The 15,337-nt window shown below is 47.1% G+C and overlaps 1 protein-coding gene across 3 annotated transcripts in view; it reads left to right on the forward strand.

Moving 5' to 3' along the window:
- SCMH1 (Scm polycomb group protein homolog 1) overlaps positions 1–15,337 on the forward strand; it is a 369,044-nt gene that overhangs the window by 84,972 nt on the left and 268,735 nt on the right. The gene's annotated exons all lie outside the window — the stretch shown is intronic.

Here is a 15,337-nt window from a genome sequence, read left to right on the forward strand (position 1 = left end):
ATTCGTGGTAGCACCACTCCTGCCTTTAGTGTGACTCGATATGGTGTAATATTCATGCAACCAACATCAGTAGGGCCTTGTGCCCATAGATGTGTAGGTAAAGTCTGCAGTCGGGGATCCATGTCTCTAGATACATAGTGACCTTTAAAATCACGTAAAAACAACCTTACTCCTTCCGGAGAACAACATATTATGGCTCCTAGGGCTTTCAACGTTTTTATTCCTAACAAGTTTTCTGGACATGATTTAGTAAGCAATAAATCTGTAGTTCGGGTCAGAGGTCCTATCGTAAGTGGAAGAGGCTGTGACACTTCATTAACAATAGGTTTTCCTGAAAAACCAAGGGAAATATTCTGTGAGCCTGAGAGGGGTGCCCCTGGGACTTCACTTCGTTTTATAGTTGTTCGACTTGCCCCTGTATCGAGTAAAAATTTTCTATCTTGACCTAATAATTCACTATGTACATAAGGTCCTTCTTGATCTACAGGAATCTCGATAAGGGGTAAGTCAACTTCCCTCTCTAGGCTAGTTCATGCGTAACGTTGATACTCCGGATATTCATACTGTGCAGTCTGATACATTTGTCGTGTTGTTGTCTGTGTGGCAGCAACAGGCAACGGTGGTGCAGCTGGCACAAACTGTATTGGCTGTTGTGCGGCTGGCATGGCCTGGGCATGCTGCGTAGCTCCTTGTTCATTCTGATCTTGTCTTAGTGGCCGTGATCTTTCTTGTGTTTTACCTATGGCGATATTATGTTTTAGCACTGGACAATCATGTACGTAATGACCTGGCTTTTTACAATAATTGCATGTCCCTTTTACAGGTCCTGCTGAATCGGAATGTGTCATACCCTTTTTATGTCCTTCAGCTGGAACTGTCTGGGAAACTAGCATTTTCATTTTCGTGTCTTTCATGCGTCTGTGTTCATGTTCTTGTTCCTCTTTAATTCTATTGTGGTGGTACTGTAACATTTGTAACATTTGTGTTGGAGTGTTACCTTGCCAGGTACTTTCGAATTTTAATACTCTATTCTTTACTGGGGGCAGGGCATTTTCCACTAATTTTGTTACAAACAGATGCGGGTATGATTCGCTACTTGCTTTTATGCCACTATTTATACCAAAACATTTCTCGAATCGGGCATAGTAATCGCTAGTGTCTTCATCTTGCTTCTGTTTACAGGCTGAAATTGTACCCCAATCTTCCTTTTTCGTAGTTAATAAACGTGGCAGTACCTGTACTAGTAGACCTGGTAGTGCTTTAGTTTTGTCCCCAAGCCCCGAACCTGGACCTCGGGCCCTTTCTTCTGCTTCTAATGCTGACCATTCTATCTTTTGATCACCTACCTCCCACTCTTTTTCCTTGAGTTTCTCATAAATGCCAGCAGGCATCAACACCTTTAATATTGTCATAATGTCGGGGTAGGTATACTCTCCCATGAGTAACATGTCTTTAATTTCTCGGTGAAAACCCGCTGGGTCCTTGTCATGACTGGGTACTACTTTCTTCATTTCTAACAACTCTATTTTCGATATAGGCGTATATACAAATACACGTTTAAACTGATTGTCCTCGCCTTTTATTGGGTGTACTTCTCGTAAGGGATTCTGTCTATCCAGGTGATACGTCGTTCTTTCCTTGACAGGCAATGAGACATGCTCTGAGCATACAAAAAGAATATACTGCTTTCTAGATACTAGAATTTCTTTAATTAATTTGGTACCTGGACCTCTCCATTTATTCATAAGCAATTCAGTCAATATGTCAGGTAAGGGACCAGGGTCCGAATGCTGACTCTGATATAGTATAATGAGTTGTTGAATCATATAAATCCCAGCTAACCTCTGCTCATCTGGGGTGAGATTCAAAAATGTGCGTACTACTGTCTCATCACTATATTTTCCGGGACTGTCCACCCAGTGAACAGCTGCCCTCGCTAAATCTTGTTCATCCATAGAATCGAGAAAATGATAACCCCTTCGTTCTCGGAGTAGTTTGTCGGCGGTTTGGAACGAATGCTCGTTAGACCTTATGTTAATTATAGGTATTTGGAAATTCCTGTCATTATCTGGACATATTGGACGTATTGGGTCAGTATGACATCTAGTCTGATTCCTATTACAAGATCTTCCTCTACCTACATAGGCTATGGTGTCTGACTGTCCGGCGGGCAGTCCTGACCCTTCTTCCTCGCTTTGCTCGAACTCGTCTGTCTCTAATCTCTCTTCGTGTAGGCGTTCTATTTCTTTACGGATCTTTCGGCACATGGCTATTATACAATTTTGCTTATCGTGTCTCCCTTCTGATATATTCTGGCTCCATTTTGTAAGAATTTTCATTGCTTCCGGATCTACCCCCGGTCGGTCTTGATTTCTGATCACACAGTTTATGAGGAAACGCAACAGTTCCCCCTGTATCTCTACTTTCTGGTATTCCATAGCTCTGTTAATACATTCTGGATCTCGCCCTGTTTGAACAAAATGATATATTTTATCTAGATGCGCAGTCATTCCTGGTAGCTTCGCTAAATACCCTGCGGCTCGTCTGATACGTAATGATGCCAGGATCATTTCGTCCTCTTTACCGAGCACCGGGTCATATCTACAATCTATAAGAAGTTCCTTAAGCGTACGATCACTTACGAATTTGGGTGTACGTGAATGCGCTGACTCTTGGAAAATAAGTTTATTTATTCTAGGTGGCGTAGAAAAAATATTGGTAGCACCTCCCGTGGCCCCGTCTGGGGCGTCGGGTGTGAAAGGATTCGTCGAACGTGACACAGCAACTATAGGTGTGGACTCAGCTATAGAAGTACTTGTAGGGACAGATGCAGAAACAGATGTGCTTGCCGGAACTTGTGACTCGATTTGTTGCTGCAGGGATACGGGTGCTGGATCTTGGCGTTGGACCTCCCTGGTATGCGGTCTACGTGGGGCGGAATTAGCATACTCGGGAGCTGCGTCATCTAAATATGAGGAAAGAAAAACATCTTCTGCGGTTCTAGGATGCCCCTTAGGATGTACCTTGATTGGGAATAATGGGGGTGGCAAGTCTTTCGGTATCTCTGGAGTAGCCTTAGGTAATCCTTCGGCCAGAAGGGGATACATACCATTCATAAGGGCATTTCTTTGTCTGTCTACTTGTTCTGATTTCACTCGGATACCTTCCTCAATTAATAGATTCTCTCGAACTTTATTGGAATTCTCTTTACTCTTCTCTTCCTGTCTACGTGCTTTTTCTGTTCGTCTATGTGATTCTTTACGCCATAATTCAACGGCGTCTTTCTGTGACTGTCTGACTTTTCTTTTCCATAACTCTTCCTCGACTTTCATGATGCACTCTGCATCCCAGGTCCCCGCTGTGGGCCACCTCTGACTTTCTGGTAATCCCTTGGTATAGTCTACCCATAAATCAAGAAATAATATAGCGTCTAAGCCATGTTTGTGATACATAAAGTGCCCTGGAGTGTCCCTAGGAGGAATAGGGACGGCTTCTTCGAGAACCCCTTTTCTGGTAGTGATCTGTCTTAATTTCGAAAAGAGCGGCATATTGAGAACTGACCTTATACTTGATTTTGACCTGATACTTGAATTTGAACAGACTTAATACAATAAACACGATAATGAACAGTCATTCATACCACGATATACAGAACATACTTAAACACTTTAAACATTTAACATTAAACCTTTAACTGAAACAACAATGATGATCGTCTGCATAACTAATCACCAAGCTTAATTCTCGACAATAACTAGACAATAACTAGATACTTCGGAATACTTCGGAATACTTGATATACTGCTAAACAGTACAGATACACTGCTAAAACAGTGCAGACCGGATTTGTGTACCCAAACCCGTCTTGACCGGCACAACCTATGTGCACGTCAGAAATGCCTCCCCAGCAATGGTACTCACCGGGTAGCTTCGGAAACGGAAGGCCTCAGTAACTTGAACTTGAACCGGACTGGACTCGACTCGACTCGACTCGTCGGACACTGGGCTTGACTTCGGACTGGTGGGTCTCTGTATACCTCGGATCTTGCTCTCTCAGCTAGGCTCTGGTCGGGATACTTCGCACTTCTCACCGCCTCGTCTGGGTGTTGATCGCAGTCTCAGTCGCCCCCGCTTGACCGGAGGGAGATACAGGAAATCCTGCTGGTACGCGTTATTGTCCGTCCAGCTGTGGCAGGAGACCGGGCCTGCAACGCACCGCCGGCGCGTGAGATGAGAAAGTGTCCCTATTCGGGCGCCATCATGTGGTAAATAAAAATTCCTTTACCGGGACTGAATTTGATACAGAAACATTATAAAATAGCTCAGTAAAATGAGAGGCAGAATCCGTGATATTAGAGTTTCGGAATGGGCTTTATTCCAATAATCGATTATAATCGGATGCTTCAAGTTCCATCACCACGGGGGTTCAGGAAGTGAAGTACATACTTTATTGACAAGAAGTAACTTTTATAGTACATACATTATAATGAAGTGAATACAGTAGGCGTAACAATTGATAAGGACATTGACGTTTGGTCTGCGTAACCGAAAATGGGTGTAATAATGAGTAAAAAGGAACATGATTGGTTATGATGTAATACATAGGTGGATCTATAAGATAATACTTGGCATTGATGCGCGCGCAGCAGTATGACGTGTAATTGACGTGTAACTAGGGGGTGACGGGGACTTGACATTTAGCTCTATATGTGGAGACGAGAAGTCTGGGGGGTCAAGTCAACCTAATCCCAAATCATATCTAACATCCTATGTTTAAAGAACTATGTTATCCATAAAAGAGGGACTCTCGGACAGAATCTATTCTATACTGACTGTGCGTGCGTGTACAAGCGTCTAAGTGTCTACACTGAATGCGAGGGGGTAGGAATATTCCATGGTAACAGGACTATGAATTACTTGCATGAGGACAGAGAAGATGGGCCTTTTTGCTTGGTAACTGGAAGAATGTTTACTTAAACTACTAGGCAGGAATGCATCGGCTGAGGGGGAGGCAGATAATTCGAAGGTGAAATACAGTTCTTGGCAGAGAGTAAGCTGATGTCAGGCTTCGGGAGCCGCGCAGAGAATGAGACAAAGTTCATGGTCACAGATGCAGGCTCGGGCTGAAGCTTTCAGAGGCAGAAGGCAAGAGGAGTTTTGATGACAGAATCAGGGCCTACTTGCCTGGACCGAAAAGTGGCATAAGTGAACCATATAAAGCCGATGGCCTTTCATATTTAGGAATGGGATATCCGGCCTATACATGGCGGATCTGTCAAAGGACATGTTGACGGTGGACGCACATGTATTTGCGTCTTCATAACTGGAACTGGAGGGAACATACATGTACTTGTGACATGCACATGGAACCGTTGGGGTCCAAGATAGGGGACATAACTGACCAGAAAAATCCATATTTCCACAGCGTGGTCAGTCCCGCTTGGCTCCCTGGGCAATGGAGTCTTCGCAGGTAGGGAAAGCCACAGCCAGGCACTCCAAGGAACGAAGCGGCTCCCGCGCAGCGTGAGTGACGAGCAGTTTTTAAATCCCTGGACACAGGTGCGTCGCGTGGTCAGTCCCGCTTGGCCCCCTGGGCAATGGAGTCTTCGCAGGTAGGGAAAGCAACAGCCAGGCACTCCAAGGAACGAAGCGGCTCCCAATCAGGCACCAATCCACTCTCCAGACTTCAGTCCTCGAGTCGTGGTTCAGCTCCTCTCCCCCGCGGTAATGGGGGCTCCGCAGAGCACTGAAGGGCGGAGTGCGGGGTGGGGTGGGGGGTGTCCTGAGGCAGCACAGACTGGTCAGAGGAGCACTGAAGAGACACAAGCGCTTAGAAGCCGTGTACATGAAGCAGGTGAGCGCTGCCTGCGGGAGGACTGAGGCACAAGAACCTTTTTTTAAAAATACATAAGTATTATAAACTCACTGCACAAGACCAGAACAGCAGTAAACAAAGTTCAGTCGGGCCACAGGCAACGGGGGGTTCAAACAATACCTTTGCTGCGGGTGATGCTCATTGTTGCAGATGCTTGCAAGCAAAGTACACCTTCCGTGAAATACGCTCAACTACGAATAGAGGCGAAAGGATTCCTGAGAGAAAATGTCCCAAATAAGGCGAGTGCTGAAGAGCAGCTAAGCCTGGGTCCCGCGGCCAGCTAGAGCGCTCTTCTTTCACCTGCAGCGGGACGCTTTCCACATTAACCCACGCTCAGTATGCGCAGAGAGAGGAAATGCGTCAGAGGGCAGGGAAAGGGGCGGCTGTAACCGGAGCTCCAAATCTCACGAAAAGCCAGGTACCATAATCTCCTCTCCCAATCGAGAGATGCTAGAATGACTCAAGCTAGGTTGTTCTTGATCTTCTGCAGAACTTGGGGCAAGAGAGGTGGGCAGAAAGAAGGACTGGAGTCCTGTGTTCCATACCAGCTGGTATACACCTCCAGACTTTTTGTTCTTGTGAAAACTGCAGATCAAAACTTTTGACACAGCACGGTTTTGACGGTGGCTAGAATATCTCGCTAGAATACTCTCTACTAATGGAAGACACCCTGTGCAGCCTGTGGCTTTAGACACCACTCATGATTTGCCAGACACCATCTAATCAGTTCATCCACTTTGCCACCTGTTAGAGTTGATGAGGAGGATGGAGGAGACCAAGAAGGTCAAAGCTGCTCTCATCATGAGCCAGGATTTAGCAGGAAATATTGGTATCATAGCCCGACTTGTTGAGGCGGAGGGATTGCTCCAATGAATAGAAGCCTCTGTGAAGGGGTCAGGTGGGAGTTCAATATATTGATAGTAAACTCCAATGATGTCAAGAGATTCGTCATTGTGGTTCATGACTGACTGGCACATCCACCTTCAACAGTAAGATGTCGAGGTACAGAAATACTGATTTCTTCGACACCTGAAGAGGGGCCCAGGCCACTAAAATCACTTTCATGAACACACAAGGGGGAATAGTGAGTCCGAAAAGGAGCACAAGAAACTGAAAATGCTCCTGGCTTATCTTGCACCACAGATAACAACTGTGTGAATGCAGGACAGTATATGAAAATACACGTCCTGCACGTCTCAGGACACCATTAAGTAGCCTAGGTTCAGAACAAACAGGATCTGTGCATTCTGAATTTGTCCTTTTCACAGGAAGGCATTGAAAGGACGGAGTTCCAAAATAGGCTTGAGGCCCCCGTCCTTCTTTCAAATGCCAGAATAGTGAAAGTAACAACCCTCTCATCTTTCAGAGTCTGGAACCCTCTCGATGGTACCCTTGAAGAGCAACAACTGCATCTCTTCTAATAGAAAAGACAGGTGCTCATCTGAAATCTCCCAACCACATCTCTTGTAACAGAATCAACAGATGCTTGCAGGTCTGTGACGTCTGGCCCACTGCCTATTAACTGGAAGACAAGAACAAGGCTTTGACCATGCAGCCATTAAAGTATCAATTAGAGCAGTGTAAAATGGAAGCAAAGGATCAGAAGTAGCTGGCTCTGCCTGCAAGATCTTCGTAATGACATTTACTTTGGCCTCAACAGAGAGAAGCTGTAATTCTAGTGCCTCAGTTCTCCTTCAGACACCAATGCAAACAGGGAGCGCGTGTCCGTGGGTGGCCCAAGTAGTCAGTGAGGCTCTGGCGAGAAGTCAATCCATCTGTCATTCTGTAAATCAATGTACAAGGTATTATAAGTATACTGAGCAGGAGGGCAAGCCATCTCCATTATCTTTGACTGGTCTCCGGTCTGGCACTGGATCATAGTTAGAACCAAACAGAGAATTGAGCCTCTGCTGATAGGTGTGACATGGCAGAGGCACTATCATGTGTCTGACAGGTCAAACAGACACATTTGTCAAAGGCAACCCTTGAAGGGTTTGTCGAACCAAGAAATCTCCGCGCTTGGGATGTTCTTGTAGTACACCAGTGGTTAGGGATAGAGAAGGGTAAATTCTTAAGTATATAACGAAGTTGCTGTAGGACCATCATTTTATACAGGGCCATCTGCCCCAATTTGTCGACTGAAATTGTGATCCATCTGTCTAGATCAGCTTGAATCCTACAGGTGAGGCTGGTTCCCATGTCATATGATCCCATGATAGTGAAAACTCAGGTGCTGGATCGGTAGGACAGAGTGCCAGGTCTCATCATCCCTGTTCCCCCAAAGGAGAACCTGGAGTGACTTTAGCCAGTTCACCCGCAGTCCTGACACCACCCCATTGAGCTTAGACATGAGGCGGGGAACAGTCTCCGCCGGTTGTGCTATGAACAAAAGGACAAGTTCAGCATAGAGGGCAATTCTGTCTTCAAGTGCCATCCAACTCATTAGAGGCTCTGTGGCCAAAGCAAAGAGCACAGGGGCAAGGGGGTACCTCTGTCTGGTGCCCTGGAAAATTGGAAATCGTGGGAAACCGCACCGTTCACCCTCACAAGATGGACCCTATGGATACAATGTCTGGGAATAAACCTGCACTGAGCAGGATGGATCATTCTATTGAGGACCGGTGTCGGGCATCTCACTAGTAGTTTGGCAAACATCGTAACCTCTGTATTATTAAGTGAGATGTCAATAAGATGCACACTGATCCAAGGGCTTGTCGGGTTTCAGTATGACCACTATAGTGGCTAGGTCTATTTCCGGCAGGAAATAACCTCTGTCAGCCACCTCCAGAAGCAATCCAAAAATGTGTTTTAAAATGTGTGCTCACAGCCTGCAATAATATTTTGTGGGAAACCCATCCTGGCCAGGGGTTTAGCTCAAGTTGAGGTCTGCGAGGGCTTTCCTGAGCACCTCTTCTATCAGGGCCCCTTCTAGAGAATCTCTCTCAGTGGGGCCTCCCAACACCTACAGGCTTTATCCAAACATAGTTGGCACAGGTCAGCCCTCTCTACGGCCAGACGCCGGCTCAGTAACTCCGCAAATTGCCCACGTTGTAGGTTTCAAATTCTAGAGTTGAGATTTCCAGCTGTGTTATACGGGACAGGGCCTCTCTGGCCGGTCCCCTGATACAAGAACAAGCGTTCCCCAACATAGTGGCCTTACAAGCCTCCCATCATATCCCCGGAGATTCCACACTCCCTTGGTTGGTGTTAAGGAAAGCTTCTAGGTCTGTTTCCAGGGCCTGTGTGAGTTGTCTGTCTGTAAGGAACCAAGCGTTGAGGCACCATACTTGTCTCTCCCCCTCTCCCTGGGTGTCTCCCACCTGAAGGGTGACTGATGCATGGTCCGATATGCCACTGGTAAGGATCCAAGACCCTCTTGTATATAAGGTGTCAGCTGAGGGCAACAAAAACAATCTATCCGTTAGAGGGAGCCATTCGCTGCCGATGCGTGTGTGTGGGCATGTATAACCCACACTGTGGGGAACGGTTCGGTCCTCATAGCGTGGGTTAACCTTGACAGAACCAGACAAACGCTATCTTTGTGAGGACTGGTGCGTTATGAGGACCAGTCCCTGTAGTGTGTTTAGGTACTTTTGAGCGAGTGTATGAAAAAACTAAAAGTGCAGTTTGACTTGCTTCGGTCCGCTTTATAACCTTTCCTACTATCAAGGAGCGCTTGGAGTTAGAATAGTAATTACACACTTCATTGCGGTCAATGGCCGGTCCTCATAGTGATGTACAAACATTACTGTGTGTGTGTACTCCCGTGCCGTGGGGTTCCAAACACGTCAGGTGTCACAGAGTCTCAGTCTCGGGGTCCAGCAGGCCAGTCCCCTGCCCTCACTGGGCTCTGCAGCGGGCATTCAAGGGAAGTATAAATTGCCAAGGACATCATTAAAGTCACACCCCAAGATGAGTCTGCCAGTAGGGAGAAGTAGTATCAAGTCACGAAGCGATCGCAGTGTGGATGTCGTGAACTGTGGGGGGACATATAGGCGAGCCCTCCTCCCACTCATGTAGAAGGATTGCTACTTCCCTGGAATCATGGTCAAAACCTGTGCGGTATAATCTGGTGAACCCATGCCTAACCAAGTGGATGCAATTAGTCCCCATGAGGTGTGTTTCTTGCAGCATCACAACCTGAGGACCATATCTACGGATAAACTGCAGAACAGCTCCGTGCTTTATACTATCCAGCAATCCGTTAACTTTCCATAGTCATGGTTGACCTCATGGTGGGTTGTGTGGAAGCATGTGTCGGGGGCTATGGGTCACCCCAGGGGCACTGCAAAGCATGTGGTGTGGGAGTGTGATAGAGTATAACATTCATGTCTGATGCGGTGCTGCTCAAAAAACAAACCAAACCTTAGAAACCGAGAACCAAAAACCCATCCCTCTAACTCCCTCTCTCCCGATACTTTACCCCAGTTGAAGCATCTGTCACCCGAATTCAAATCTCGTCATTACAGTGGGCAGGAGCAGAGGCCGCCCATCAAGACTCTAGCCCATGGGTCAGGCCTCAAGTGGTCCTAAATGGATAAGGTGATGCTGGCACACACTTTTATAGGCCAATCAATTAGAAGTTTCTGCCCGCATTGTGCCATAGTGTTACTTGGTAACTGGCAACTATCTCAGCCGAGGCTGTGGCTTTCACAATATTATCCTCCTTTGTTGCATGAGAGGTACCCTTCCTTCTCCGAGTCTGAGGTAGTTGAGGCATATGTGCGATTCTGGCGGCCCCTTTAGGACCATTTCTTGCGCCTGTGGGTGGTGCATTTCAAACGCTGCCTAACTCTTGTGTCCACGAGTCAAGTGATCTGGCCAGGGTGGTGGTTGGTTAGGGGGCAGGGGACCTTGTTCACTCAACCACTTTCAGGCCTCATCCGGCTTATAAAAGAAATGGAATTTGCCCAAGAAATAATCTTGAGGAGCGCTGGAAAGAGAAGCATGTAATGCCGCTCCATGGCTTTCAGTTTTTGTTTCACTTGATCTTACGTTTTGCATTGGGTTTAAACCTGCCAAGTGTAGTCCAGAAAAACCATCACCCAGCTTGATTGATACAGAAGTTGGCCCCTGGACCATGCCTCTCGTAGGATCGTGTCCTGGTTCTGATAGTTCAAGATCTTGGCGATCAGCGGAGGAGGTGAGGACTCGGGGTGGTTCTAGGGCCAGGGGCCTAGGTGCTCGTTCAATTATAAAGCAGGCCGACAGTCAGGTGGGGTCAATCCATGATTTAAGCCATAATTGCAGGAATAACTTGGGTACTGAACCTTCCATTCTCTCGGGAAACCCGGAAAATCCAAGGTTGCTCCTGCTATTGTGGTTTTCGGCCCTAGCTGTGAGGATCTTGGAAGCCGATCTCAGCCGGGCCACCTCCGTTTTAAGGTCACCAACCAGGTTCTCCAGTTCAGCCATGTGCTCCTCGGCTTCGGAAACCTTTGTTACAGTGTTGGAAAGATCCTGGTGCAAGAGGAACACATCGACTCAGACTTCTCCGATCTCGGATTTAAAGGACGAGTCCTGGATCACCTGAAGGATTACAGTGGTGTCTCCACCTTCCTGTGCCTGGGCTGCCTGTGGTTCCTTGCCCGGCCCCCCTTGTTACCTACCGCCTGTGGGGGGGCTGTGGATTTGTACATTTTAGGCTAGGCCAGTGTGGGTCTGTCATGCCCCATATTGGTCTAGAGCGTCTGCAGTATTTGTCCGGCTGCACACCAGTTATCTAGTGGCCTCCAGGGCCCCCTCAGAGTAAACTTCACTTACTTCACTTGATATCTGGCCCACCTGTCCTGCGACATACACAATGTGGGCAGCATGAACAGCTGAGGCCCTTGGGAATCCGGGCAACTGCGGTAGGGGCTGGGGCTGATCACCCCCTACCCCGGCCACACACTCCCTTACTCCCTCTTACTCTTCCCTATTTTTCTGGGTGATGTGGGCTACTCAGGGTGTCTAACGATCCGTGTGGGCCTTCTGCTCTCTTTGTGCTCTCTGCTTCCTCCTCGGGTCTGCCTTCCTCCTGGGTGGACAGAATCTTGTGGCTGTTCAATTCACGGTTATAAGCAGGGTGGAGCTCCCGCTTCACACTCTGAGGCCCTGTAGTGGGAGATGCAATCCGGCCAATCCCCCTGGGGCAATATCAGGGGATGTGGCGGGAGGCCCACCTTCCTTGGGAATCCGCTGGGCCTTTCATGCAGCTCCACTCACCGTCATCATCCCCCGCCCCCCCCTTTCCCCTAGTGGGGCTAAAGACCAGCAAGGAGGGTTGGCTGTCCCCACACAGTAACAGATTCCAAGGACGCGCCATGCAAGCCCAGCCAGGCAAACAACTCCCTTGATCTCCGAGCTGCCGCAGGCCCCCCAGGCAAGGTCAGCGGCCAGGCAAGCCGCCGTGTCCCTACTGTATGTTCCGGAATCCAGGTGCATCCAAGGCCACTCAGTGGGGGCCGGCCAACATACCAGCACCACAGATTAACGTTAAGGGCCGGCAGAAGTTCAAGAATGAGCAACCGCCATCTTGTCCTTCCTAGCTCCGCCTCGTGAGGAGATTTCTTAAAGGTTTGGCACTTGTTTCTTCCTAAACTGTTTGTGATGCTGCAGTTTGGACTTGCTCTTGACACTGCTGGTCTGTATGCTCTTTGAGCCCCAAGGTATATATTCTGGCTGTTTCTCTAGAATTTTAAGACTGTCTTTCTCCTCTTGATTTTGTATTTGTGTATTTGTGGGGGTATTTGTAAAGCGCGGCGTTCGCTCCGGAGGGAGCATCTTGGCGCTAAGTGTTCTTGGTGGCCGGTCTGGGAACAGAGCGGGATTAGATGGCTGCTTTAGTGAGATCGTCGGGAAGGCTGAAGATCCAGGTCTTCAGAGCCTTTCTAAATGGTCTTTCTTGTGTTATTTGCCTGAGGTGTTTGGGCAAATTGTTCCATGCCTTGGTGGCTAGGTGGCTAACGGTTTTTCCTCCTTTCGTCTTCAGATTGTATTTTGCAGGCAGGATGAGGTTGTCCTGTGCCGAGCGGAGAGATCGCCTGGGGATGTAGTGGGGAAAACGTTTGTGGAGGTATTTTGGCCCGGATTTGTTGAAGGATCTGAAGGCGATGATTAGAATCTTAAATAGAATTCTCTTGTGGAGAGGTAGCCAGTGTAAGGAAAGAAGGGCTGCGGAGGTGGAAGCTCTCCGGGGCAGTTTGAGTACAAGTCGAGCAGCTGTATTTAGCACGCTCTGGAGTTTAGCGAGAGTGCTCTTTTTTGTCCCTGCCAGTAGGCCGTTGCAATAATCTAATCGGGAGATTATAAGGGCCACTGTTACGCTCTTTCTGGCGTCGAGAGGGAGGAAGTTAAAGAACTTTCTTAGGGATCTTATTGTCCCGAAGCATTTGCCGGCTACAGTCTTAGCATGGTGGTCGAATGAGAGATCTGAGTCAAAGATGTCGCCTAAATTTCTGGCAGTAGTTACAGTTTGGGGGGGGGCGATTGAGTCGTCAGGCCACCAGAGGGCTGGGCAGAAGGGGGTACTCTTACCGATTGGGAGAATCTCCGTTTTATTTGAGTTACACTTCAAATGATTTGCATTCATCCAATGGAAGACTTTCGTTAGGCAGTTCTTAAGGTTGAGTTCTGCGCTGGTAGAACTACCATCCAGAGGCACGATGAGCTGGGTGTCATCGGCGTAGGAGGTTACAGGAATTCCAAAGGATTCAATCAGGGACAGAAGGGGAATGAGGTAGATGTTGAAAAGGAGAGGGCTTAGGATCGAACCCTGCGGGACACCTGAGAAAATCGTTACATCACAATAGTGTACCTCAGGCACTTTGATCATCCTACTCCACCATTTTTCCAGTCAAGTTGGTGCTGAAGATGTGAGTGGCATTTTTGCCAAAGTTTGTGACTCCCTTCCACATTGGACAATCCATCATTCTGCCAAAATTTGTGTACCCCATCCTCCCTCCATGAAAGAGGAGGAGAAACTCCAGCAGCTGGACCCCAAAACGGCTATAAGCTTTTACATTGATTGTACCAAGTATCATTGGGTGGACTGTCAACTTTTTTTGTGGTTCTCTGGAGCAAAGAAAGAGAAGGCTGTGCAGGAGATGGCCCTATCAAGGTCAGTAGTCCTCAACATTAAGATATGCTACGCACGGGCCAAGAAACAGTCTCCATAAGGTCTGAGAGTTAAATCCACCTGGGCTTAGGCTACTACCACTGTGAAAGCATGAAGAATGCATGTCCTTGACATCTTCCAAGCCTTCTCTTTGGCGTCTGTGCACATGTTAATGACAAACTACGGCCATGACAGCCAGATCCATTTTGCCCCTTCGGTTCTCTGAGAGTTTTTGATCTGAGACGACCCACAGAACCTCCACCTGGGGAGGTACTGGTTTCAAATCTATTCTAAGGGGAAGAATGTGCGGTTAGAAATCTCCATCAGAAAAACAAGTTATTTATCTTTGGAAATACTCTTTCTGTTGGATACTTCTCCGTTACTTATGGGGCGGCATGGAGTCAGCGCTGACCTGCACTGTGTGTGGGAGTACTGCTTCGAGAAACCTTTTCCAGATCCGGTCTGGCACCTGGGGAGTATTCTACGGCCTCGAGGCATCTGCAGTTGTCCACCAGACAGAGCATTACTTAAGGTACGTAACTTGTTCTTCCCTTCAGCAGTATGTGATTCGCCGCGATGCAGGGGCACATCAGTAATGCAGAAGCTTGTAAAAAAAAAATGAAATAACATGCAAATTTACCTGAAGTTTGGGCGTGGTATTATACCTGAAATGGTAGTTCTTTATCGTGTGTAAGCAACTTTGCCTTAAACTGGGTTATTTTAGGATAATGACTGAAAATGCAGTGCAAGGTTTTACTGCATAGCAATTGTTTGTCATATTCCCATGTTTGTATTGCATGTGTCAAAGTTTAACATTTGCAGTGTTTAAGATTTTGAAAATGTAATTGTAAGTTACAGTCTCTATTGTGGAGAATAACTGTGCATACATTTAGCAAATGGCTAAAGCAAACATGCAAAAAGAGCATGGTTGTGCAGTAGCACATTGTAGTGAATTATGTAAAATGTCTGACTTCATCTGAAATCTCGTGGGGGGGGGGGGGGGGGGAGATTCTCATCCAGAAAATGGCAAAAATAAATCTAGAAAAGGCCATACTGCAAGCTGATATTTGAAACAGTTCAGTAGGATTTTGAGTCTGTTGTCAATAATGTTTGCTGCACAGTCAGAAGTGCTCGTCTTCAGCTGTTTTGTTCATGTCAGTTTTGAGCTCATGATCTTTCAATAGCTTCACAACCAGCTAATCACATTTTGTAGCAGAGCGTGCTCTACAAGTGTCATCTACTAGTTGCTTGTTATATGGTCTCTCAATAAATAAAAACTGGCTAGTAGTAAACGTTTGCCCATGAGCACATTAATGTGCTTCTTGTTCAAAATAACGACCATGACTTACATTCCAAATGTCTTT

The sequence above is a fragment of the Triturus cristatus genome, chromosome 3_1, assembly GCF_964204655.1.
Source record: "Triturus cristatus chromosome 3_1, aTriCri1.1, whole genome shotgun sequence".
Classification (NCBI taxonomy): domain Eukaryota; kingdom Metazoa; phylum Chordata; class Amphibia; order Caudata; family Salamandridae; genus Triturus; species Triturus cristatus.